Here is a 24,811-nt window from a genome sequence, read left to right as displayed (position 1 = left end):
ATCACTATGCAGGACCTGGCCAGTAGGGGAGCAAAAAAGGCCATTTGTCTAATGGGAACTAGCCTTCTCAGTGTGAGTAGGCTAGTTCCCATTATTATGCAGGACTTGGCCACTAGGGCCAAAAAGGGCCATTTCTCTAATGGGAAATAGCAGGACTTGGCCACTAGGGGCAAAAAGGGCCATTTGTCTAACGGGAACTAGCCTTCTCAGTGTGAGTGGGCTAGTTCCCATTATTATGCAGGACTTGGTCACTAGGGGCAAAAGGGCCATTTTTCTAATGGGAAATAGCCTTCTCAGTGTGAGTGGGCTAGTTCCCTTTATTATGCAGGACTTGGCCTCTAGGGGAGCAAAAAGGGCCATTTGTCTAATGGGAACTAGCCTTCTCAGTGTAAGTAGGCTAGTTCCCATTATTATGCAGGACTTGGCCACTAGGGCCAAAAAGGGCCATTTCTCTAATGGGAAATAGCAGGACTTGGCCACTAGGGGCAAAAAGGGCCATTTCTCTAATGAAAACTAGCCTTCTCAGTGTGAGTGGGCTAGTTCCCTTTATTATTCAGGACTTGGCCTCTAGGGGAGCAAAAAGGGTCATTTTTCTAATGGGAACTAGCCTTCTCAGTGTGAGTGGGCTAGTTCCCATTATTATGCAGGACTTGGTCACTAGGGGCAAAAGGGCCATTTTTCTAATGGGAACTAGCCTTCTCAGTGTGAGTGGGCTAGTTCACATTATTATGCAGGACTTGGCCACTGGGGGCAAAAGGGCCATTTTTCTAATGGGAACTAGCCTTCTCAGTGTGAGTGGGCTAGTTCCCATTATTATGCAGGACTTGGCCACTGGGGGCAAAAGGGCCATTTGTCTAATGGGAACTAGCCTTCTCAGTGTGAGTGGGCTAGTTCCCATTATTATGCAGGACTTGGCCACTAGGGGCAAAAGGGCCATTTGTCTAATGGGAACTAGCCTTCTCAGTGTGAGTGGGCTAGTTCCCATTATTATGCAGGACTTAGCCACTAGGGGCAAAAGGGCCATTTTTATAATGGGAACTAGCCTTGTCAGCGTGAGTGGGCTAGTTCCCACTGTTATGCAGGACTTGGCCACTAGGGGCAAAAGGGCCATTTTTATAATGGGAACTAGCCTTGTCAGCGTGAGTGGGCTAGTTCCCATTATATGCAGGACTTGACCACTAGGGGCAAAAGGGCCATTTTTATAATGGGAACTAGCCTTCTCAGTGTGAGTGGGCTAGTTCCCATTATTATGCAGGACTTGGCCACTAGGGCCATTTCTCTAATGGGAAATAGCAGGACTTGGCCACTAGGGGCAAAAAGGGCCATTTGTCTAATGAGAACTAGCCTTCTCAGTGTGAGTGGGCTAGTTCCCATTATTATGCAGGACTTGGCCACTAGGGCCAAAAAGGGCCATTTCTCTAATGGGAAATAGCAGGACTTGGCCACTAGGGGCAAAAAGGGCCATTTGTCTAATGGGAAATAGCCTTCTCAGTGTGAGTGGGCTAGTTCCCTTTATTATGCAGGACTTGGCCTCTAGGGGAGCAAAAAGGGCCATTTGTCTAATGGGAACTAGCCTTCTCAGTGTGAGTAGGCTAGTTCCCATTATTATGCAGGACTTGGCCACTAGGGCCAAAAAGGGCAATTTCTCTAATGGGAAATAGCAGGACTTGGCCACTAGGGGCAAAAAGGGCCATTTCTCTAATGAAAACTAGCCTTCTCAGTGTGAGTGGGCTAGTTCCCATTATTATGCAGGACTTGGTCACTAGGGGCAAAGGGGCCATTTTTCTAATGGGAAATAGCCTTCTCAGTGTGAGTGGGCTAGTTCCCTTTATTATGCAGGACTTGGCATCTAGGGGAGCAAAAAGGGCCATTTGTCTAATGGGAACTAGCCTTCTCAGTGTGAGTAGGCTATTTCCCATTATTATGCAGGACTTGGCCACTAGGGCCAAAAAGGGCAATTTCTCTAATGGGAAATAGCAGGACTTGGCCACTAGGGGCAAAAAGGGCCATTTCTCTAATGAAAACTAGCCTTCTCAGTGTGAGTGGGCTAGTTCCCTTTATATGCAGGACTTGGCCTCTAGGGGAGCAAAAAGGGCCATTTGTCTAATGGGAACTAGCCTTCTCAGTGTGAGTGGGCTAGTTCACATTATTATGCAGGACTTGGCCACTGGGGGCAAAAGGGCCATTTGTCTAATGGGAACTAGCCTTCTCAGTGTGAGTGGGCTAGTTCCCATTATTATGCAGGACTTGGCCACTAGGGGCAAAAGGGCCATTTGTCTAATGTGAACTAGCCTTCTCAGTGTGAGTGGGCTAGTTCCCATTATTATGCAGGACTTAGCCAATAGGGGCAAAAAGGGCCATTTTTATAATGGGAACTAGCCTTGTCAGCGTGAGTGGGCTAGTTCCCACTGTTATGCAGGACTTGGCCACTAGGGGCAAAAGGGCCATTTTTATAATGGGAACTAGCCTTTTCAGCGTGAGTGGGCTAGTTCCCATTATATGCAGGACTTGACCACTAGGGGCAAAAGGGCCATTTTTATAATGGGAACTAGCCTTCTCAGTGTGAGTGGGCTAGTTCCCATTATTATGCAGGACTTGGCCACTAGGGCCATTTCTCTAATGGGAAATAGCAGGACTTGGCCACTAGGGGCAAAAAGGGCCATTTCTCTAATGGGAACTAGACTTCTCAGTGTGAGTGGGCTAGTTCACATTATTATGCAGGACTTGGCCACTAGGGGAGTAAAAAGGGCCATTTGTCTAATGGGAACTAGCCTTCTCAGTGTGAGTGGGCTAGTTCCCATTATTATGCAGGACTTGGCCACTAGGGGCAAAAGGGCCATTTGTCTAATGGGAACTAACCTTCTCAGTATGAGTGGGCTAATTCCCATCACTATGCAGGACCTGGCCAGTAGGGGAGCAAAAACTACCATTTGACTAATGGGAACTAGCCTTCTCCGTGTGAGTAGGCTAGTTCCCATTATTATGCAGGACTTGGCCACTAGGGCCAAAAAGGGCCATTTCTCTAATGGGAAATAGCAGGACTTGGCCACTAGGGGCAAAAAAGGCCATTTGTCTAATGTGAACTAGCCTTCTCAGCGTGAGTGGGCTAGTTCCCTTTATTATGCAGGACTTGGCCTCTAGGGGAGCAAAAATGGCCATTTGTCTAATGGGAACTAGCCTTCTCAGTGTGAGTGGGCTAGTTCCCATTATTATGCAGGACTTGGTCACTAGGGGCAAAAGGGCAATTTTTCTAATGGGAAATAGCCTTCTTAGTGTGAGTGGGCTAGTTCCCTTTATTATGCAGGACGTGGCCTCTAGGGGAGCAAAAAGGGCCATTTGTCTAATGGGAATTAGCCTTCTCAGTGTGAGTGGGCTAGTTCCCATTATTATGCAGGACTTGGTCACTAGGGGCAAAAGGGCCATTTTTCTAATGGGAACTAGCCTTCTCAGTGTGAGTGGGCTAGTTCACATTATTATGCAGGACTTGGCCACTAGGGGCAAAAGGGCCATTTGTCTAATGTGAACTAGCCTTTTCAGTGTGAGTGGGCTAGTTCCCATTATTATGCAGGACTCGGCCACTAGGGGCAAAAGGGCCATTTTTATAATGGGAACTAGCGTTCTCAGTGTGAGTGGGCTAGTTCCCATTATTATGCAGGACTTGGCCACTAGGGGCAAAAGGGCCATTTGTCTAATGGGAACTAGCCTTCTCAGCGTGAGTGGGCTAGTTCCCATTATTATGCAGGACTTGGCCACTAGGGGCAAAAGGGCCATTTGTCCAATGGGAACTAGCCTTCTCAGCGTGAGTGGGCTAGTTCCCATTATTATGCAGGACTTGGCCACTAGGGGCAAAAGGGCCATTTGCCTAATGGGAACTAGCCTTCTCAGTGTGCGTAGGCTAGTTCCCATTATTATGCAGGACTTGGCCACTAGGGGAGCAAAAAGGGCAATTTCTCTAATGTGAACTAGCCTTCTCTGTGTGAGTGGGCTAGTTCCCATTATTATGCAGGACTTGGCCACTAGGGCCATTTCTCTAATGGGAAATAGCAGGACTTGGCCACTAGGGGCAAAAAGGGCCATTTCTCTAATGGGAACTAGCCTTCTCAGTGTGAGTGGGCTAGTTCACATTATTATGCAGGACTTGGCCAATAGGGGAGCAAAAAGGGCATTTTGTCTAATGGGAACTAGCCTTCTCACTGTGAGTGGGCTAGTTCCCATTATTATGCAGGACTTGGCCACTAGGGGCAAAAGGGCCATTTCTCTAATGGGAACTAACCTTCTCAGTATGAGTGGGCTAATTCCCATCACTATGCAGGACCTGGCCAGTAGGGGAGCAAAAAAGGCCATTTGTCTAATGGGAACTAGCCTTCTCAGTGTGAGTGGGCTAGTTCCCTTTCTTATGCAGGACTTGGCCGCTAGGGGAGCAAAAAGGGCCATTTCGTCTAATGGGAATTAGCCTTCTCAGTGTGAGTAGGCTAGTTCCCATTATTATGCAGGACTTGGCCACTAGGGCCAAAAAGGGCCATTTCTCTAATGGAAATAGCAGGACTTGGCCACTAGGGGCAAAAAGGGCCATTTCTCTAATGGGAACTAGCCTTCTCAGTGTGAGTGGGCTAGTTCCCTTTATTATGCAGGACGTGGCCTCTAGGGGAGCAAAAAGGGCCATTTGTCTAATGGGAACTAGCCTCCTCACTGTGAGTGGGCTAGTTCCCATTATTATGCAGGACTTGGCCACTAGGGGCAAAAGGGCCATTTCTCTAATGGGAACTAACCTTCTCAGTATGAGTGGGCTAATTCCCATCACTATGCAGGACTTGGCCAGTAGGGGAGCAAAAAAGGCCATTTGTCTAATGGGAACTAGCCTTCTCAGTGTGAGTGGGCTAGTTCCCTTTATTATGCAGGACTTGGCCACTAGGGGAGCAAAAAGGGCCATTTGTCTAATGGGAATTAGCCTTCTCAGTGTGAGTAGGCTAGTTCCCATTATTATGCAGGACTTGGCCACTAGGGCCAAAAAGGGCCATTTCTCTAATGGGAAATAGCAGGACTTGGCCACTAGGGGCAAAAAGGGCCATTTCACTAATGGGAACTAGCCTTCTCAGTGTGAGTGGGCTAGTTCCCATTATTATGCAGGACTTGGTCACTAGGGGCAAAAGGGCCATTTTTCTAATGGGAACTAGCCTTCTCAGCGTGAGTGGGCTAGTTCCCATTATTATGCAGGACTTGGCCACTAGGGGCAAAAGGGCCATTTGCCTAATGGGAACTGTCCTTCTCAGTGTGAGTAGGCTAGTTACCATTATTATGCAGGACTTGGCCACTAGGGGAGCAAAAAGGGCAATTTCTCTAATGGGAACGAGCCTTCTCTGTGTGAGTGGGCTAGTTCCCATTATTATGCAGGACTTGGCTACTAGGGCCATTTCTCTAATGGTAAATAGCAGGACTTGGCCACTAGGGGCAAAAAGGGCAATTTCTCTAATGGGAACTATGCTTCTCAGTGTGAGTGAGCTAGTTCACATTATTATGCAGGACTTGGCCACTAGGGGAGCAAAAAGGGCAATTTGTCTAATGGGAACTAGCCTTCTCACTGTGAGTGGGCTAGTTCCCATTATTATGCAGGACTTGGCCACTAGGGGCAAAAGGGCAATTTCTCTAATGGGAACTAACCTTCTCAGTATGAGTGGGCTAATTCCCATCACTAGGCAGGACCTGGCCAGTAGGGGAGCAAAAAAGGCCATTTGTCTAATGGAAACTAGCCTTCTCGGTGTGAGTGGGCTAGTTCCCATTATTATGCAGGACTTGGCCACTAAGGCCAAAAAGGGCCATTTCTCTAATGGGAAATAGCAGGACTTGGCCACTAGGGGCAAAAGGGGCCATTTGTCTAATGTGAACTAGCCTTCTCAGTGTGAGTGGGCTAGTTCCCATTATTATGCAGGACTTGGTCACTAGGGGCAAAAGGGCCATTTTTCTAATGGGAACTAGCCTTCTCAGTGTGAGTGGGCTAGTTCACATTATTATGCAGGACTTGGCCACTAGGGGCAAAAGGGCCATTTGTCTAATGTGAACTAGCCTTTTCAGTGTGAGTGGGCTAGTTCCCATTATTATGCAGGACTCGGCCACTAGGGGCAAAAGGGCCATTTTTATAATGGGAACTAGCGTTCTCAGTGTGAGTGGGCTAGTTCCCATTATTATGCAGGACTTGGCCACTAGGGGCAAAAGGGCCATTTGTCTAATGGGAACTAGCCTTCTCAGCGTGAGTGGGCTAGTTCCCATTATTATGCAGGACTTGGCCACTAGGGGCAAAAGGGCCATTTGTCCAATGGGAACTAGCCTTCTCAGCGTGAGTGGGCTAGTTCCCATTATTATGCAGGACTTGGCCACTAGGGGCAAAAGGGCCATTTGCCTAATGGGAACTAGCCTTCTCAGTGTGCGTAGGCTAGTTCCCATTATTATGCAGGACTTGGCCACTAGGGGAGCAAAAAGGGCAATTTCTCTAATGTGAACTAGCCTTCTCTGTGTGAGTGGGCTAGTTCCCATTATTATGCAGGACTTGGCCACTAGGGCCATTTCTCTAATGGGAAATAGCAGGACTTGGCCACTAGGGGCAAAAAGGGCCATTTCTCTAATGGGAACTAGCCTTCTCAGTGTGAGTGGGCTAGTTCACATTATTATGCAGGACTTGGCCACTAGGGGAGCAAAAAGGGCATTTTGTCTAATGGGAACTAGCCTTCTCACTGTGAGTGGGCTAGTTCCCATTATTATGCAGGACTTGGCCACTAGGGGCAAAAGGGCCATTTCTCTAATGGGAACTAACCTTCTCAGTATGAGTGGGCTAATTCCCATCACTATGCAGGACCTGGCCAGTAGGGGAGCAAAAAAGGCCATTTGTCTAATGGGAACTAGCCTTCTCAGTGTGAGTGGGCTAGTTCCCTTTCTTATGCAGGACTTGGCCGCTAGGGGAGCAAAAAGGGCCATTTCGTCTAATGGGAATTAGCCTTCTCAGTGTGAGTAGGCTAGTTCCCATTATTATGCAGGACTTGGCCACTAGGGCCAAAAAGGGCCATTTCTCTAATGGAAATAGCAGGACTTGGCCACTAGGGGCAAAAAGGGCCATTTCTCTAATGGGAACTAGCCTTCTCAGTGTGAGTGGGCTAGTTCCCTTTATTATGCAGGACGTGGCCTCTAGGGGAGCAAAAAGGGCCATTTGTCTAATGGGAACTAGCCTCCTCACTGTGAGTGGGCTAGTTCCCATTATTATGCAGGACTTGGCCACTAGGGGCAAAAGGGCCATTTCTCTAATGGGAACTAACCTTCTCAGTATGAGTGGGCTAATTCCCATCACTATGCAGGACTTGGCCAGTAGGGGAGCAAAAAAGGCCATTTGTCTAATGGGAACTAGCCTTCTCAGTGTGAGTGGGCTAGTTCCCTTTATTATGCAGGACTTGGCCACTAGGGGAGCAAAAAGGGCCATTTGTCTAATGGGAATTAGCCTTCTCAGTGTGAGTAGGCTAGTTCCCATTATTATGCAGGACTTGGCCACTAGGGCCAAAAAGGGCCATTTCTCTAATGGGAAATAGCAGGACTTGGCCACTAGGGGCAAAAAGGGCCATTTCACTAATGGGAACTAGCCTTCTCAGTGTGAGTGGGCTAGTTCCCATTATTATGCAGGACTTGGTCACTAGGGGCAAAAGGGCCATTTTTCTAATGGGAACTAGCCTTCTCAGCGTGAGTGGGCTAGTTCCCATTATTATGCAGGACTTGGCCACTAGGGGCAAAAGGGCCATTTGCCTAATGGGAACTGTCCTTCTCAGTGTGAGTAGGCTAGTTACCATTATTATGCAGGACTTGGCCACTAGGGGAGCAAAAAGGGCAATTTCTCTAATGGGAACGAGCCTTCTCTGTGTGAGTGGGCTAGTTCCCATTATTATGCAGGACTTGGCTACTAGGGCCATTTCTCTAATGGTAAATAGCAGGACTTGGCCACTAGGGGCAAAAAGGGCAATTTCTCTAATGGGAACTATGCTTCTCAGTGTGAGTGAGCTAGTTCACATTATTATGCAGGACTTGGCCACTAGGGGAGCAAAAAGGGCAATTTGTCTAATGGGAACTAGCCTTCTCACTGTGAGTGGGCTAGTTCCCATTATTATGCAGGACTTGGCCACTAGGGGCAAAAGGGCAATTTCTCTAATGGGAACTAACCTTCTCAGTATGAGTGGGCTAATTCCCATCACTAGGCAGGACCTGGCCAGTAGGGGAGCAAAAAAGGCCATTTGTCTAATGGAAACTAGCCTTCTCGGTGTGAGTGGGCTAGTTCCCATTATTATGCAGGACTTGGCCACTAAGGCCAAAAAGGGCCATTTCTCTAATGGGAAATAGCAGGACTTGGCCACTAGGGGCAAAAGGGGCCATTTGTCTAATGTGAACTAGCCTTCTCAGTGTGAGTGGGCTAGTTCCCTTTATTATGCAGGACTTGGCCTCTAGGGGAGCAAAAAGGGCAATTTCTCTAATGGGAACTAGCCTTCTCAGTGTGAGTGGGCTAGTTCCCATTATTATGCAGGACTTGGCCACTAGGGGCAAAGGGGCCATTTGCCTAATGGGAACTAGCCTTCTTAGTGTGAATAGGCTAGTTCCCATTATTATGCAGGACTTGGCCACTAGGGGCAAAAGGGCCATTTGCCTAATGGGAACTAGCCTTCTCAGTGTGAGTAGGCTAGTTACCATTATTATGCAGGACTTGGCCACTAGGGGAGCAAAAAGGGCAATTTCTCTAATGGGAACTAGCCTTCTCTGTGTGAGTGGGCTAGTTCCCATTATTATGCAGGACTTGGCCACTAGGGCCATTTCTCTAATGGGAAATAGCAGGACTTGGCCACTAGGGGCAAAAAGGGCCATTTCTCTAATGGGAACTAGCCTTCTCAGTGTGAGTGGGCTAGTTCACATTATTATGCAGGACCTGGCCACTAGGGGAGCAAAAAGGGCAGTTTGTCTAATGGGAATTAGCCTTCTCACTGTGAGTGGGCTAGTTCCCATTATTATGCAGGACTTGGCCACTAGGGGCAAAAGGGCCATTTCGCTAATGGGAACTAACCTTCTCAGTATGAGTGGGCTAATTCCCATCACTATGCAGAACCTGGCCAGTAGGGGAGCAAAAAAGGCCATTTGTCTAATGGGAACTAGCCTTCTCAGTGTGAGTGGGCTAGTTCCCATTATTATGCAGGACTTGGTCACTAGGGGCAAAAGGGCCATTTTTCTAATGGGAAAACGCCTTCTCAGTGTGAGTGGGCTAGTTCCCTTTATTATGCAGGACTTGGCCGCTAGGGGAGCAAAAAGGGCCATTTGTATGATGGGAATTAGCCTTCTCAGTGTGAGTAGGCTAGTTCCCATTATTATGCAGGACTTGGCCACTAGGGCCAAAAAGGGCCATTTCTCTAATGGGAAATAGCAGGACTTGGCCACTAGGGGCAAAAAGGGCCATTTCTCTAATGGGAACTAGCCATCTCAGTTTGAGTGGGCTAGTTCCCTTTATTATGCAGGACGTGGCCTCTAGGGGAGCAAAAAGGGCCATTTGTCTAATGGGAACTAGCCTTCTCAGCGTGAGTGGGCTAGTTCCCATTATTATGCAGGACTTGGCCACTAGGGGCAAAAGGGCCATTTGCAACTAGCCTTCTCAGCGTGAGTGGGCCAGTTCCCATTATTATGCAGGACTTGGCCACTAGGGGCAAAAGGGCCATTTGCCTAATGGGAACTAGCCTTCTCAGTGTGAGTAGGCTAGTTCCCATTATTACGCAGGACTTGGCCACTAGGGGAGCAAAAAGGGCAATTTCTCTAATGGGAACTAGCCTTCTCTGTGTGAGTGGGCTAGTTCCCATTATTATGCAGGACTTGGCCACTAGGGCCATTTCTCTAATGGGAAATAGCAGGACTTGGCCACTAGGGGCAAAAAGGGCCATTTCTCTAATGGGAACTAGCCTTCTCAGTGTGAGTGGGCTAGTTTTCTTTATTATGCAGGCCGTGGCCTCTAGGGGAGCAAAAAGGGCCATTTGTCTAATGGGAACTAGCCCTCTCACTGTGAGTGGGCTAGTTCCCATTATTATGCAGGACTTGGCCACTAGGGGCAAAAGGGCCTTTTCTCTAATGGGAACTAACCTTCTCAGTATGAGTGGCCTAATTCCCATCACTATGCAGGACCTGGCCAGTAGGGGAGCAAAAAAGGCCATTTGTCTAATGGGAACTAGCCTTCTCAGTGTGAGTGGGCTAGATCCCATTATTATGCATGACTTGGCCACTAGGGCCATTTCTCTAATGGGAAATAGCAGGACTTGGCCACTAGGGGCAAAAAGGGCCATTTCTCTAATGGGAACTAGCCTTCTCAGTGTGAGTGGGCTAGTTGCCTTTATTATGCAGGACTTGGCCGCTAGGGGATCAAAAAGGGCCATTTGTCTAATGGGAATTAGCCTTCTCAGTGTAAGTAGGCTAGTTCCCATTATTATGCAGGACTTGGCCACTAGGGCCAAAAAGGGCCATTTCTCTAATGGGAAATAGCAGGACTTGGCCACTAGGGGCAAAAAGGGCCATTTCACTAATGGGAACTAGCCTTCTCAGTGTGAGTGGGCTAGTTCCCATTATTATGCAGGACTTGGCCACTAGGGGCAAAAGGGCCATTTGCCTAATGGGAACTGTCCTTCTCAGTGTGAGTAGGCTAGTTACCATTATTATGCAGGACTTGGCCACTAGGGGAGCAAAAAGGGCAATTTCTCTAATGGGAACGAGCCTTCTCTGTGTGAGTGGGCTAGTTCCCATTATTATGCAGGACTTGGCTACTAGGGCCATTTCTCTAATGGTAAATAGTAGGACTTGGCCACTAGGGGCAAAAAGGGCCATTTCTCTAATGGGAACTAGCCTTCTCAGTGTGAGTGAGCTAGTTCACATTATTATGCAGGACTTGGCCACTAGGGGAGCAAAAAGGGCAATTTGTCTAATGGGAACTAGCCTTCTCACTGTGAGTGGGCTAGTTCCCATTATTATGCAGGACTTGGACACTAGGGGCAAAAGGGCAATTTCTCTAATGGGAACTAACCTTCTCAGTATGAGTGGGCTAATTCCCATCACTATGCAGGACCTGGCCAGTAGGGGAGCAAAAAAGGCCATTTGTCTAATGGGAGCTAGCCTTCTCAGTGTGAGTAGGCTAGTTCCCATTATTATGCAGGACTTGACCTGTAGGGGAGCAAAAAGGGCCATTTGTCTAATGGGAACTAGCCTTCTCAGTGTGAGTGGGCTAGTTCCCATTATTATGCAGGACTTGGTCACTAGGGGCAAAAGGGACATTTTTCTAATGGGAAATAGCCTTCTCAGTTTGAGTGGGCTAGTTCCCTTTATTATGCAGGACTTGGCCACTGGGGGAGCAAAAGGGACCATTTGTCTAATGGGAACTAGCCTTCTCGGTGTGAGTGGGCTAGTTCCCATTATTAGGCAGGACTTGGCCACTAAGGCCAAAAAGGGCCATTTCTCTAATGGGAAATAGCAGGACTTGGCCACTAGGGGCAAAAGGGACCATTTGTCTAATGTGAACTAGCCTTCTCAGTGTGAGTGGGCTAGTTCCCTTTATTATGCAGGACTTGGCCTCTAGGGGAGCAAAAAGGGCCATTCCTCTAATGGGAACTAGCCTTCTCAGTGTGAGTGGGCTAGTTCCCATTATTATGCAGGACTTGGCCACTAGGGGCAAAAGGGCCATTTGCCTAATGGGAACTAGCCTTCTTAGTGTGAGTAGGCTAGTTCCCATTATTATGCAGGACTTGGCCACTAGGGGCAAAAGGGCCATTTGCCTAATGGGAACTAGCCTTCTCAGTGTGAGTAGGCTAGTTACCATTATTATGCAGGACTTGGCCACTAGGGGAGCAAAAAGGGCAATTTCTCTAATGGGAACTAGCCTTCTCTGTGTGAGTGGGCTAGTTCCCATTATTATGCAGGACTTGGCCACTAGGGCCATTTCTCTAATGGGAAATAGCAGGACTTGGCCACTAGGGGCAAAAAGGGCAATTTCTCTAATGGGAACTAGCCTTCTCAGTGTGAGTGGGCTAGTTCACATTATTATGCAGGACTTGGCCACTAGGGGAGCAAAAAGGGCAGTTTGTCTAATGGGAATTAGCCTTCTCACTGTGAGTGGGCTAGTTCCCATTATTATGCAGGACTTGGCCACTAGGGGCAAAAGGGCCATTTCGCTAATGGGAACTAACCTTCTCAGTATGAGTGGGCTAATTCCCATCACTATGCAGAACCTGGCCAGTAGGGGAGCAAAAAAGGCCATTTGTCTAATGGGAACTAGCCTTCTCAGTGTGAGTGGGCTAGTTCCCATTATTATGCAGGACTTGGTCACTAGGGGCAAAAGGGCCATTTTTCTAATGGGAAATAGCCTTCTCAGTGTGAGTGGGCTAGTTCCCTTTATTATGCAGGACTTGGCCGCTAGGGGAGCAAAAAGGGCCATTTGTCTAATGGGAATTAGCCTTCTCAGTGTGAATAGGCTAGTTCCCATTATTATGCTAGGACTTGGCCACCAGGGCCAAAAAGGGCCATTTCTCTAATGGGAAATAGCAGGACTTGGCCACTAGGGGCAAAAGGGCCATTTCTCTAATGGGAACTAGCCATCTCAGTTTGAGTGGGCTAGTTCCCTTTATTATGCAGGACGTGGCCTCTAGGGGAGCAAAAAGGGCCATTTGTCTAATGGGAACTAGCCTCCTCAGTGTGAGTGGGCTAGTTCCCATTATTATGCAGGACTTGGTCACTAGGGGCAAAAGGGCCATTTTTCTAATGGGAACTAGCCTTCTCAGTGTGAGTGGGCTAGTTCACATTATTATGCAGGACTTGGCCACTAGGGGCAAAAGGGCCATTTTTCTAATGGGAACTAGCCTTCTCAGTGTGAGTGGTGTAGGGGAGGATTTGTCCAAAAGACCCCCCTTGCCCACATCCCCTCCCCCGGTGAGGGCCATGGCTCGTCAGGCGTCCCCTCCTTACCACCAGGGCCCAGGTGGTGGATGGCTCACCTGCTGAAGACATTGCCCAAACCTATTGAATTTAGCTAGGCCTCAGAAACCATTTTGTTTAATAAAGATGGTGTGAGCCCGGCGCACTGCAGCGCGGCCCCCACCTTTGGAGAGTTTCAATTATCCCCGTGGCCGCAGCTCCCTGGCAGATCCGCTGTGAGCCCGTTCCCACGAACAAGACGGACATGAGCTAGTGTAAGGTACCAACACTGTAACATTTCACCTTCCGCAGTGTATCGCTGCTCCCAGCATGACCCGGCCAGCAGAGCCTGGGTGGAAAGAGAACTGTAAAATGGCCCTCGGATAAAAGCAAAAGTTCCCAAATACTAATGACAAAACTACCTGCGATTGTCGGAATCGAAATAATATTATACCTCCTATCGCATTGTTTGAATGTGTGTTGGCCTACGCCAAGTTGTCTTAAAACATTGTGTAAATAGATTCCGCGGCAAGGTCTTGACCTTAATGTATTGTGTAAATTGCCATCTTGGATTTAGCCGCCATTTTAGGTTCTCTTGTAGTGTGGAAGTCACCCTGAACATCAAAATGGAGGCCGAATGACATTTCGAGTGGGATTCTGGCCGTTGTGACCTCCGCACACATGAATAAGTAATATGCCTGCAGGCCACTTGTTGGGGTCGCGAACTGAGACCTTGTCCTATCCCTGACCTATGTGTAAATGAACAACTGTATCAGCAAAACTGATCGAAATGCATACATTATGGGATCGACCTGGCAACGAACTCTAGGCCTGGTTCTAGGAATGGTTAACCCGCGAGGGGGTTGGCCAGATCAAGATAAAAAGTATAAAAGCACGAGTATCCCAATGTACGGTCTCTCACACTAACACGGCGAACTACCGTTGATAGTTTGTTCTGTTACTCTGAGGGCCGAATAGCTATCCGTTTGTCAATTGACTTTTTGGTAATTGTTGTAGCTTTTGAATAAAGCACTTTGTATGTTCTTTGTAACCTGTGTTGGTGTGTTTCCTTTGGGCTTCCCGGCCTCATATCAATTTCTCTGTTTCCACAGTTGGCGCCCGAATAGGGACCCTCAAGATTGATGCCGGATCATTGAAGGTTGACGCAGACTATCGAACCGGGATCGGACGGTATGATTCTGGGGGCCCGACCGATCGAGACGCGATACCTCGCCAGCGCTGCACGATCCGATCCTTGGACAATAGTCGTGTGGTCTGACACGGCATCTTGACGAGGGTCCAATTTTGAGGCGGGCAGATTTGCCGAAACCACCAAACACAAAGTAAAATTCGTTAGGTAAGTTCTTTGGTAAACTGTACGGTCCTCCTTAGGTTTGGTCAGGTGCAGTCGTGACCCGGCTCTTAATTTAACCCTGACAATTCGAATTTGGCGTATTGTATCTGCAGACACAATTATTGAACCAGTTAACACCAATTTTTTGTGAAATGCCTGGGAAATTGTCTAGCTGCTTTAGGGCTCTGTTCCGCAGCGATCGACAATCCTTGGAATTTAGCCGCCCCGCACCACAGGAGGGGTCGCCGGCGTGTACTATGTACTGTAAGTATGGCATTGGAAGTATAGTATTTAATGATATTTGGCACAGACAGACCAGACATGCCTCCGAATTTCAGTGGCCAATCAACGGTAGTTTTGAGATGCCCCGTATTGAATACTTAGAATCGATCTTGTTAAAGAAAAAGGCCAGACCAGCAGCCTTTGATGTGTTACAGAATTGGAAGAAAGAAGCATTACAGCAGCTTAAAAGTAGGGATAAACATGTACGTCGTCATAAAACAAACGCTGAAAAGGCATTATTATATGATAAAGAAAAGCGGTCAGAATCAGTTAAAAATATGGATAGAGCCTTTTCACTCGAAATGCAGAAAATGTACCCCTCTAAAAATTTCCATGTTTCTGAGGAATTTATTGAGAAGTTATTAAATGAACGCAGGCCTGGTGCTTCAGCGCCACCTCCGTATGCCCCTATTTTGGGCGCTCTGCCCGTTCCTGTTGTCGCTCCTGTTGTTATTCCTGTTCCCCCTATACAGACTATTGTTCCTAGTCCTTTGGTTGTTGTTCCTCCGCCTATCGCGCCGCCCCTTCCTTTTGTACCGATAGTTGCACCTTTATTAAATTTACCTATACCTCCGCTCCCGAGTGGCGCCGTATTGACTGAAGTCGATCTAGGTGCAGGATCAAAGATTGTGACTCGTAGTACTGTTTCTGCAGATAAGAAACAGGAATTGTTTGCATGGGCTAAGCATTGCATGGAGAAAGGTGATCAAGTTAATGTTTTTTCCACATTATGGACTCGAGAAACATATTTGATCACCCTTCTGCTGCCTACCTTTCTGAAGAGCTTCCTCCTGACGAGGCTCTGTTCCATTAGGATTGCCCGAAGCAGGGTTTGGAACCTTCGCTTATTCCCGTTAATCAGAAAGGCCCCTACGTTGAATTATTAGTAGGGAATAGGAAACACCAGTTTTTGATTGATACTGGAGCACAGAAGTGCTCCATTGATCATTCTCGGGTTCTAAACATTCCACTGTCAGGGCAAACAAAGGTTTCCGTAGGGTTTTCTGGTATACCAACTGTCTGTCCGGTTTCTGCACCGGTATCCGTTTCTTTGGGTCCCTTTACGGACCATTGCCCTTTTCTTCTCACTTCAAACTGTGGAGAGAATTTGCTGGGGTTGAATTTGTTAAAGAAATTGAACGCAGTAATTCATTGTTCTTCGGATGGAGTACGGCTGACGGTTTCACCACAGCAACTTCCTAATTCTCAGTTTCTGATTCGACCTTTACCTCCCGAGTTTAGCATTGTCCCGGAATGTTTGTGGGCAGTGGACGACAATGATGTCGGAGTGTTACAGATTGAGCCCATTAAAATAGTTCTGAAACATGGAGTGAAACTGCCACGCATCCCGCAGTATAAAATATCAGTAGAAGGCGAACGTGCTTTGAAATGCATTGTCTCCGATTTTGTGCATCGTGGGGTGATCGAGGAGATTACAGGTAGTTTATGTAACAGTCCGATCTTGCCTGTATATAAGAAAGGCGACAATGCAATTCCATACCGGTTCATAATCGATCTCCGTGCTATTAACAGAGTGGTTGCCCCACAATTTCCTATTGTGCCTGATGTGACGACGATATTGACAATGATCCCTGCTACGGCTACGCACTTTAGCGTTGTGGATCTGAAAAACGCCTTCTTTAGTATTCCTATACATAAAGAAAGCAGATATCTGTTTGTGTTCACCTTGGGGGGACGCTCATTTACATTTACAAGGGCACCCCAAGGTTATACTGAAAGTCCCAGCATTTATAGTAGAGCCTTGAAAGAGCAGCTCGACACCCTTGAATTGCCACCTACTTGCACGCTGCTTCAATATGTTGACGATTTCCTTTTGGCTGCAGACTCTGAGAGTGCCTGTAAAGAAGGCACTGTTTTGTTGCTTGTTCATCTAGCTAAAAATGGTCACAAAGCTTCGGTTAAAAAATTTCAATATTGTTGACAGGAAGTTGCCTATTTAGGCTACCTCCTGTCAAAGGAGGGGAGAAGATTGAGACCTGAAAGAATAAAACACATTTCTGGCATGTCTGTTCCAAATACACAGAAGGAAGTCAGAGCCCTGATAGGTATGGCTTCTTACTGTAGGTTGTGGATCCCGAATTTCGCACTAGTGATAAAACCGATGTTGGCTTTGACGAGGAAGGGCATTTCTCTGCCACTGCCATGGGAATCGGAACATCAACGATCATTTGAGCTTCTCAAAACCGCGCTATGTTCGGCACCGGTTCTGGGTACTCCAAATTATGACAAGGCCTTTGTGTTGTTTGTGCATGAATGTGATGGATGTGCTTTGGCTGTGTTAACACAGGAACACGGAGGGAAGAATAGGCCGTGCGGCTACTACTCCTCCACCCTTGATCCTGTCGCATGCGCTTTGCCAAGATGTTTGTGCGCTGTCGCTGCTGCTGCCGCATCTGTAAAACAGAGTGAGGGAATGGTCCTAGGCTATGATTTGATTTTGATGGTACCTCACTCTGTTGATATTCTATTGAACAAAACCCAAACGCAACACCTCACCTCTGCGCGGTTAACAAGGTATGAACTAATTCTGTTTGCCCCGCATATTCAAATTGAGAGGTGTTGTGTTCTTAATCCGGCTGAACTCTTACCTTTCCCGCAAAATACTGTTTGCGGTGACGAAGAATTACATGACTGCCTGTATACCACTGAGCAAGAAACGAAGGGCAGGATAGATCTCATAGATACTCCTTTGGATAATGTAGAAGGGGAGCTGTTTTGTGATGGCTCCTGCTTCAAACTTTCGAATGGTACATCTACAGCTGCTTATGCAGTCACTACATTGAGCAAAGTTGTCGAAACTAAGAGAATTTCGCATAACTCCGCGCAGGCCGCAGAGATTATAGCGTTGACCCGAGCTTGTGAACTTTCCCAAGGGCATAGAGTAAATATATATACTGATAGTCAGTACGCATTTGGGGTGGCTCACAACTTTGGAAAGCTTTGGTCGGAAAGAGGGTTCCTGACCTCACATGGGACCAAGATCCAGCATGGCCCCTTGATAGTGCAATTACTCTCGGCGCTCTCACTCCCTAAACAGTTAGCGATTATAAAATGTGCAGCACATCGGAAAGTTATAGATGATGTGGGCAAAGGGAACGCTTTTGTGGATTTGATAGCCAGACAAACGGACACAGACCTTAGACATGTATGCTTCGAGGGAAATGAGAGATGCTTGCATAATGGATGAAGGTATTGGGTCTGTGCGAGATATTCAAACTGATGCCACAATAGAAGAATCTAAAAGGTGGGCTGAAGGAATGGGGAAACTGGATGACGAAGGGTGTTGGGTGGATACATCCGAAGGGAAATGGTTGCTTCCTGATTCTTATGTATTGGCAATGGTTACGATGGCACACGGTCCTACGCATGTGTGTGCCCAGCAGATTACGGAAATGTTAGAACAAGTTTGGGTAAATGACCAGATTCTGGACACTGCAAAGAGGCACGTCCAGAACTGTATGATCTGCCTGCAGCACAATGTGGGTAAGGGGACAGTGACTCCAAGGGGAAGTTTTGGGCCCCCTTCTGTCCCCTTTGAGGTTATTCACTTTGATTTTATTGAGATGGAGCGATGTAATAATCTAAAATATGTTCTTGTAATTATTTGTGCCTTCAGTAAATGGGTCGAGGCTTTCCCCGTCAAAGATGCTACCGCCATGACTACTGCAAAGATTATGGTAAAAGAATTCTTTCCTCGATTTGGGCTCCCGAGGATAATCTGGTCGGGTAATGGTCCTCACTTTATCGCAGCAGTAATTTTGCAAATATGTGCAGCCCTATGTATTGAGAAACGATTTCATTCAGCTAGACATCCTCAAAGCGCTGAGTTGGTGGAAAGACACAATGGTATTTTAAAGAATAAACTTGCGAAAACATGTGCTGATACCAAACTAAAATGGCCAGATGCCTTACCTATTGTGTTATTAGCTATGCATACCACACCTCAGACTAGAACTGGGCTTTCTCCATTTGAAGTAGTGATGGGGAGACCTGCTAACATTTGGGGTCTCCCGAAACCTAAAGCCCTGAGAGAGGTGGAAAATGTATTGCTTGTAGACTACTGTAACCAGTTAACTAAAAACCTGTATTTCATTTATCACCAGCTTTACTCAGCTTTACCTGTACGATTCACGGGCCCAGGACACGATGTACAGCCCGGAAGTTGGGTCTTAGTGAAGGCCTACGAGAGGTCTTCCTGTCTCGCGCCTCGCTGGCGGGGACCCCATCAGGTGTTATTGGTCACCAGGACAGCAGTGCGGGTGGCTGGAAAGAAGAACTGGATTCACGCGACGCATGTCAAGAAACTTCCTCACCCGACGCCACACGTTACAGAAGAAGCAGAACCCCTCGCTGACGCTACAGTCTCTGATCTTGGAGTAGCAAGCAGCGCTGCGAGTGCGTCGGAGAAGTTCTCTGAGCCTGTGGAGCTTGGGGAACAGTCCATTTCATCTCCGCACTCTTTTGAAAAATCACTTCCGGAAAACACTGTTTCGAGCTCTGCGACTTCCGTCGCCTCCGACACGTCGCTTCCCTCAGGAAGTGACGATACTTTGCTTCCGGACCAGACAATTTTGGGTACCATCAGGTACAACCTTCGACCAAGGAAATAGAACTACGGCACAAGTTTGGTGCATCTGGAAAAAAGGAAGTGATTGAAAATTGTCTTGTTATGAGAAAGTTTTGTTGAACAAAGGGATTATGCTGGCTAGGGTTGGGAAGGACTAAGAAATCACGCGACCGTAGAGTCGCCAGCAACGAACATTGGGGCCGTCGATTGAGAAACTACGATGCCTGCCACCTTCACAGCTGCTCCCCGCACTGGACTTGTAAATAAGGGGGTGACCAAATCGAACAATGTGCCTGGGCCCCGAAAACGTACTGTTGTGTTTTGATAATGATTATTGTTATTTTTGCAACTGCTGCTGTAGGACTTTGGTATTTTGAAGAAATCTATCCTTTGAAACCTTTATTACCGACCGAGATCGTACCAACTGTTTTGACTCCCTCTGTACACCTTCACACTCTGTCCCCTAGAGACTCCCAACATAGACAAAAGTATCATAATAACACTCTGATGATAGTAATGAATGCTACTCATGCCATTTTTAATAAGAGTAATTGTTGGATTTGTACTCATTTACCGCAACATGGGAACAAGGGACTGGGATGGTATATACATCCTCTACCTTTAACGACTGCTTGCTATGCCTCTTTTCGAGCACTATTCTTTGGCCGATGGAATGATAGCATCTCAGGGAACTTTGATGGAACTAATCTGAATGATTTCGAGAAACGTAAATTGACTCCCCTGGGATGCTCGCTTTTCGCAAATAGAAGTAAACCTAACGTCGCTTCTATTAGGCCGTCTGACAAACTATCTCTTTCTTTTCAAACTCTGATTTCCTTTAAAATGGCTCCGATAGGCAATAAGGACGCTGTACCTCCTTCTTATTCTATAAATCATAGTCCTGACTCGGTTCCCTTCTGTGTACAGAGAAATGGCACTAGGCCAATGGGAGATTTTGAAGCTTGTAAAAACATTGTAAATTTGACTGGGGAAAACAGGCCTCTGTATGTAGGGGGGGCCTGTTTATTTTGTTTGTGGTAGTTAAGCATTTCCCTGGTTACCCAAGGATTGGCAGGGAACCTGTTATTTAGAAATATTGTTACCCGGGGTATTTGTAGCAAGTACATTAGAGATTTCTAAGGCTCGCCCGCGGCGAGACGACAACGGAGATACCCCTGGGCAAGTATTGGGGGACATAGCGAAATCAGTTGTGCCCTTTTGGGGACAAATAACAGACTCAGAGAACATTAGGGGATTAGCAAGGGTACTGGAGAGAACAATCAACCGGACCACGGACATACTCTACAATATGACCTTAGAGCAAAAGGCAATAAGATTGGTAGCACTTCAAAATCGGATGGCATTAGATGTCATTTTGGCGGAACGAGGTGGAGTATGCAAATTAGTGGGGTCCGCTTGTTGTGTTTTCGTACCAGACTCCTCACCAACAATTTTTAAAGCAATTCAGAACTTGCATACTCTCAGTTCTGAAGTCCATATCCCTGTAGGAGACTGGAACCTTAGTACTTGGTTCTGGGATTCTTTGCGATCTTGGGGTTGGAAGGTGCTTTCTGTTATTATGGTTATTTTAGGGATTCTTTTATTCCTTTGTTGCTGTTTTCAATGCCTCCCAAGTATGTGTGGAATGATAGGGGGGTGTTGTGCTCAAGCAGTGAGCGCAATAGGGCATAAAATATATGCCCCAGATACAGCATCTAAAGAATTTATGTTACAAGAGGTTTTTATGAACAACCTAATAGCTATAGACATTACAGACAATGATGCAGAATCTATGGATGATAATACATGGAGTTATTTTCGAATGTATTAGGGATGATGTTTAGCACTTGGCATAGGCCAAAAGGAGGGTCTGTCGAAATCGAAATAATATTATACCTCCTATCGCATTGTTTGAATGTGTGTTGGCCTACGCCAAGTTGTCTAAAAACATTGTGTAAATAGATTCCGCTGCAAGGTCTTGACCTTAATGTATTGTGTAAATCGCCATCTTGGATTTAGCCACCATTTTAGGTTCTCTTGTAGTGTGGAAGTCACCCTGAACATCAAAATGGAGGCCGAATGACATTTCGAGTGGGATTCTGGCCGTTGTGACCTCTGCACACATGAATAAGTAATATGCCTGCAGGCCACTTGTTGGGGTCGCGAACTGAGACCTTGTCCTATCCCTGACCTATGTGTAAATGAACAACTGTATCAGCGAAACTGATCGAAATGCATACATTATGGGATCGACCTGGCAACGAACTCTAGGCCTGGTTCTAGGAATGGTTAACCCGCGAGGGGGTTGGCCAGAGCTAGATAAAAAGTATAAAAGCACGAGTATCCCAATGTACGGTCTCTCACACTAACACGGCGAACTACCGTTGATAGTTCATTCTGTTACTCTGAGGGCCGAATAGCTATCCGTATGTCAATTGACTTTTGGTAATTGTTGTATCTTTGAATAAAGCGCTTTGTATGTCCTTTGTAACCTGTGTTGGTGTGTTTCCTTTGGGCTTCCCGGCCTCATATCAATTTCTCTGTTTCCACACGATGGACGCATTTTCTCCACAAACCTCTTTGGCTAAAAAATCTGTAAAATGTATAGATATGGCAGAATGCATGTTCGTATGGCATTAGCAATGAAGCAACCACAACACTGCAGTTATGTGCAAATAGTAAAAGCGTCCCTGGGTGGGCGGGGGGTTATCTGTTATGCGTATCATTGAAAAGTTTACACCCCACAGTCCCGCGCCATAACCGAACTAATGCTGCTAGAGTGCAGAGAAAGACAAATGCAACCATATTGAGGGCTCATGTAAAGGGTGCACGAAAATATACCCTTCATGTGTGTATATCCAAGCCCCTTATGTGCCACTACCGTCACGTACAGTGGAGAGTCGTTTCTATGCGCTCCACCAACCTCACTACTACCTCACTTACTGCAAATGTATATGCATATAACAAAATGTTGTAGTTGTTAAAACATAATGTAGAAATAATGTGCTCGGACTGGCTATATTTGAGAAGCATTAGCAATATTAGAATGTGAGCTTCGGAACGACTCAATTAGTATTGTATAATATTTGAATGTTTATGATACTTTCACCTAAAATCGGCAACACACGAGGAAGGTACCTTTGTGAGCATATGCAAGGCCATTCCCCCTCCCTCCCAGCGAAGCCCGGCAGACGAGAGAGCAGAGGCCCGCGCCGCGCGGCTCCACTTCCCCCAACTCGGCTGGAGCCACTTCAAAGATTTGTAGTTCCCTCTGCAGCACCCAAGGCCACGGCCCGCCACCTGTATTATTTACAGCCCGGCAGTAAACCTTCGCCTGAAAACACAAATCCAGAGGCGCCCTCTCTTAAGCCCCACGACCCACCGGATCACCTTAGGTTAATGGCCCCTGTAAAATTAGGACACCCAATATTATGGCAACATTACAGCAACACATTCATAATGACTTCTAACAAGACAGAATGACATGTACCGCCTGTCCCATGCCCTGAGCCCCAGCCCCACGACCTATGGTACCCGGTCAACAGGACACTGGTAACCATGTACTGATGAATCGCCATCAAACCCCGCTCTAGGTGCATTCCTCCTGTGTTGCATTAACCTGTAGAATAACCTATTGGAAGATTTACTAAAGAGGATAATATTGCAAATGACTGAATGACTGCGGTGTGCATGGCCTAGTCAGGAAAAGACATTCATCTCTGACACTGGCCACAGTGGCACAACGACACCGCCCGGATGAACCCAGCTGACCCGCCAGGCCCAGCCCAACCCACGAGGCTGACCAGTGACGTCCTCCAGCCAAGGCCAACCACATCACAGCAGCACCTATAGCTAGTCGTCGCCACCCAATCCCATTGAACTTGTGCCCCCTATAGTATGTAGGTTCTGATGACGTTTTTTGTAAATATATATGCCTGTCTTTGCTATTGTCAGACAGAGCGCTCTCAGAGTTTGCAGAGTTCTTTGCATGCCCTATTATGATTGATAAACTCCCATTTACGCTCACCCGCACTTTGTCTTGGCCTTATTCCCATCCTGGAAGTGTCCATCATTGTCTCTCATTGCGGGGAGGATCGTGCTGGTTGGGGATGCTTGCCGTCAGTGGTGACCCCGAAAGCGTGATTATTATTTTCTCCCAACATATCCCTACCATCCCCTTTGGCATGAAAATCTCTGGTCGAAAAGGGATATGCACGGTGCGCCGGCTCCGGGAGGCTGCCCGCCAACGGCGACCGGAACACTCAGAAGTGCGCACTCAACAGAGAGAGGGTACGGGATCCTGGTTGAAAAATCCCCTTTGAGTACCGCTCGCCGGAGCCGGGGCTGACTGTAGAGCGTAAAGCAGCACTGCCTGGACGGACCCAGTTTCGGAGACTCTCGGTTCAAGACGGGCACGTGAGTATTGAGTGCGAGCGATCATAAAGGGAGTAGAGGAGGAAATTTAGGACAGGGAACGAGGCGGGGTAAAAAGGGGCACATTGGGTCTACTAAGGACCATCTTAAACTTTCTTTGCTTTTTCTTTGCATATGGCCATTAGGATTAAGAGGTGAATAAGAGATAAAAGTGACGGGAACCTAGCTCCGAGAGGGGGTGGAAGGCGGCGCCGCATAGTGCTATCTTGACTAGTACTGGGAATATATGAAGAAGTAGAAAATAAGATAAAGGTGTCTGGCAAAGGGAGACACGGAGAGTATATTAGTGACTGCTATTCTTTCTATTCTTTTCTTTAGGTTTACGGGAAAAATAAAAGTGGGTTAGTACAAAACCAAAGAGTTAAATTAAAGAGAAAGTGAGTTTTACTCTAAAATTGAGGAACAAACCCATATATATACATATAACTGAATAAAACGGACAGGGACAGCCGGCTAGGGAGGATAGGGAGGACAAACTGAACTGTGAATAGAGTGCTACATAGGGGTGTGTGAACATCGTATGTGTCAGGACATAATTTGGTATAATGGTTGTGTGAAAGTGGTCAGAAATGTATAGCCTTTGAATGGTCATGGTAAGTGAGACCAGACAAAGTACCATAAAGACAAGAGTGATGTGGTGAAGTGAGTGTGTACCTTTTTGATTTGTGGGGTAACATTGTTGAGATTACTGACGGTTTGCTCTTGTACGTGCCCCCACAGAGGATAGAATAGAGGCTGTGCGTAGCCGTTCTTATGGTGTGCAGGCGGAGGGAGAAACACGAAGGTCCCCACGATTCAGTAAGACATAAAATACGTGGACTCACATGGTGATACGTTTATATTGAGATATCGAGATACATAGAGATACATAAGTACCAGGTGGGCACAAAGTATGGGGGCAGAAACACCCTTGTCACATATTTGCAAAAACCTACCTGGGTACGCGGAGCGCATTAAGAAATATCATGACCAATGGATCACAGAGTTGAAGGGGGAGGGGTTGCCTCAGATATGGCCCGAAGGCGGTTCATTTGACAAGAGTGTCCTAGATATGGTAGCCACATGCATTTGTTTGAAATACAAGGGGAAGCAGTTGCATAATAGGAGAGAAATATTAGACCTCTGGAGACTGTTTGAAGAGATACCGCCGCCTAAGGCAAGGGAATTAGATCCTGATCTACCATCTACCACTGATAATCCACTAA

Source organism: Ambystoma mexicanum, chromosome 4q (genome assembly GCF_040938575.1).
Source record: "Ambystoma mexicanum isolate Mex_15411 chromosome 4q, UKY_AmexF1_1, whole genome shotgun sequence".
Classification (NCBI taxonomy): domain Eukaryota; kingdom Metazoa; phylum Chordata; class Amphibia; order Caudata; family Ambystomatidae; genus Ambystoma; species Ambystoma mexicanum.
This window is presented reverse-complemented; position numbering follows the sequence as displayed.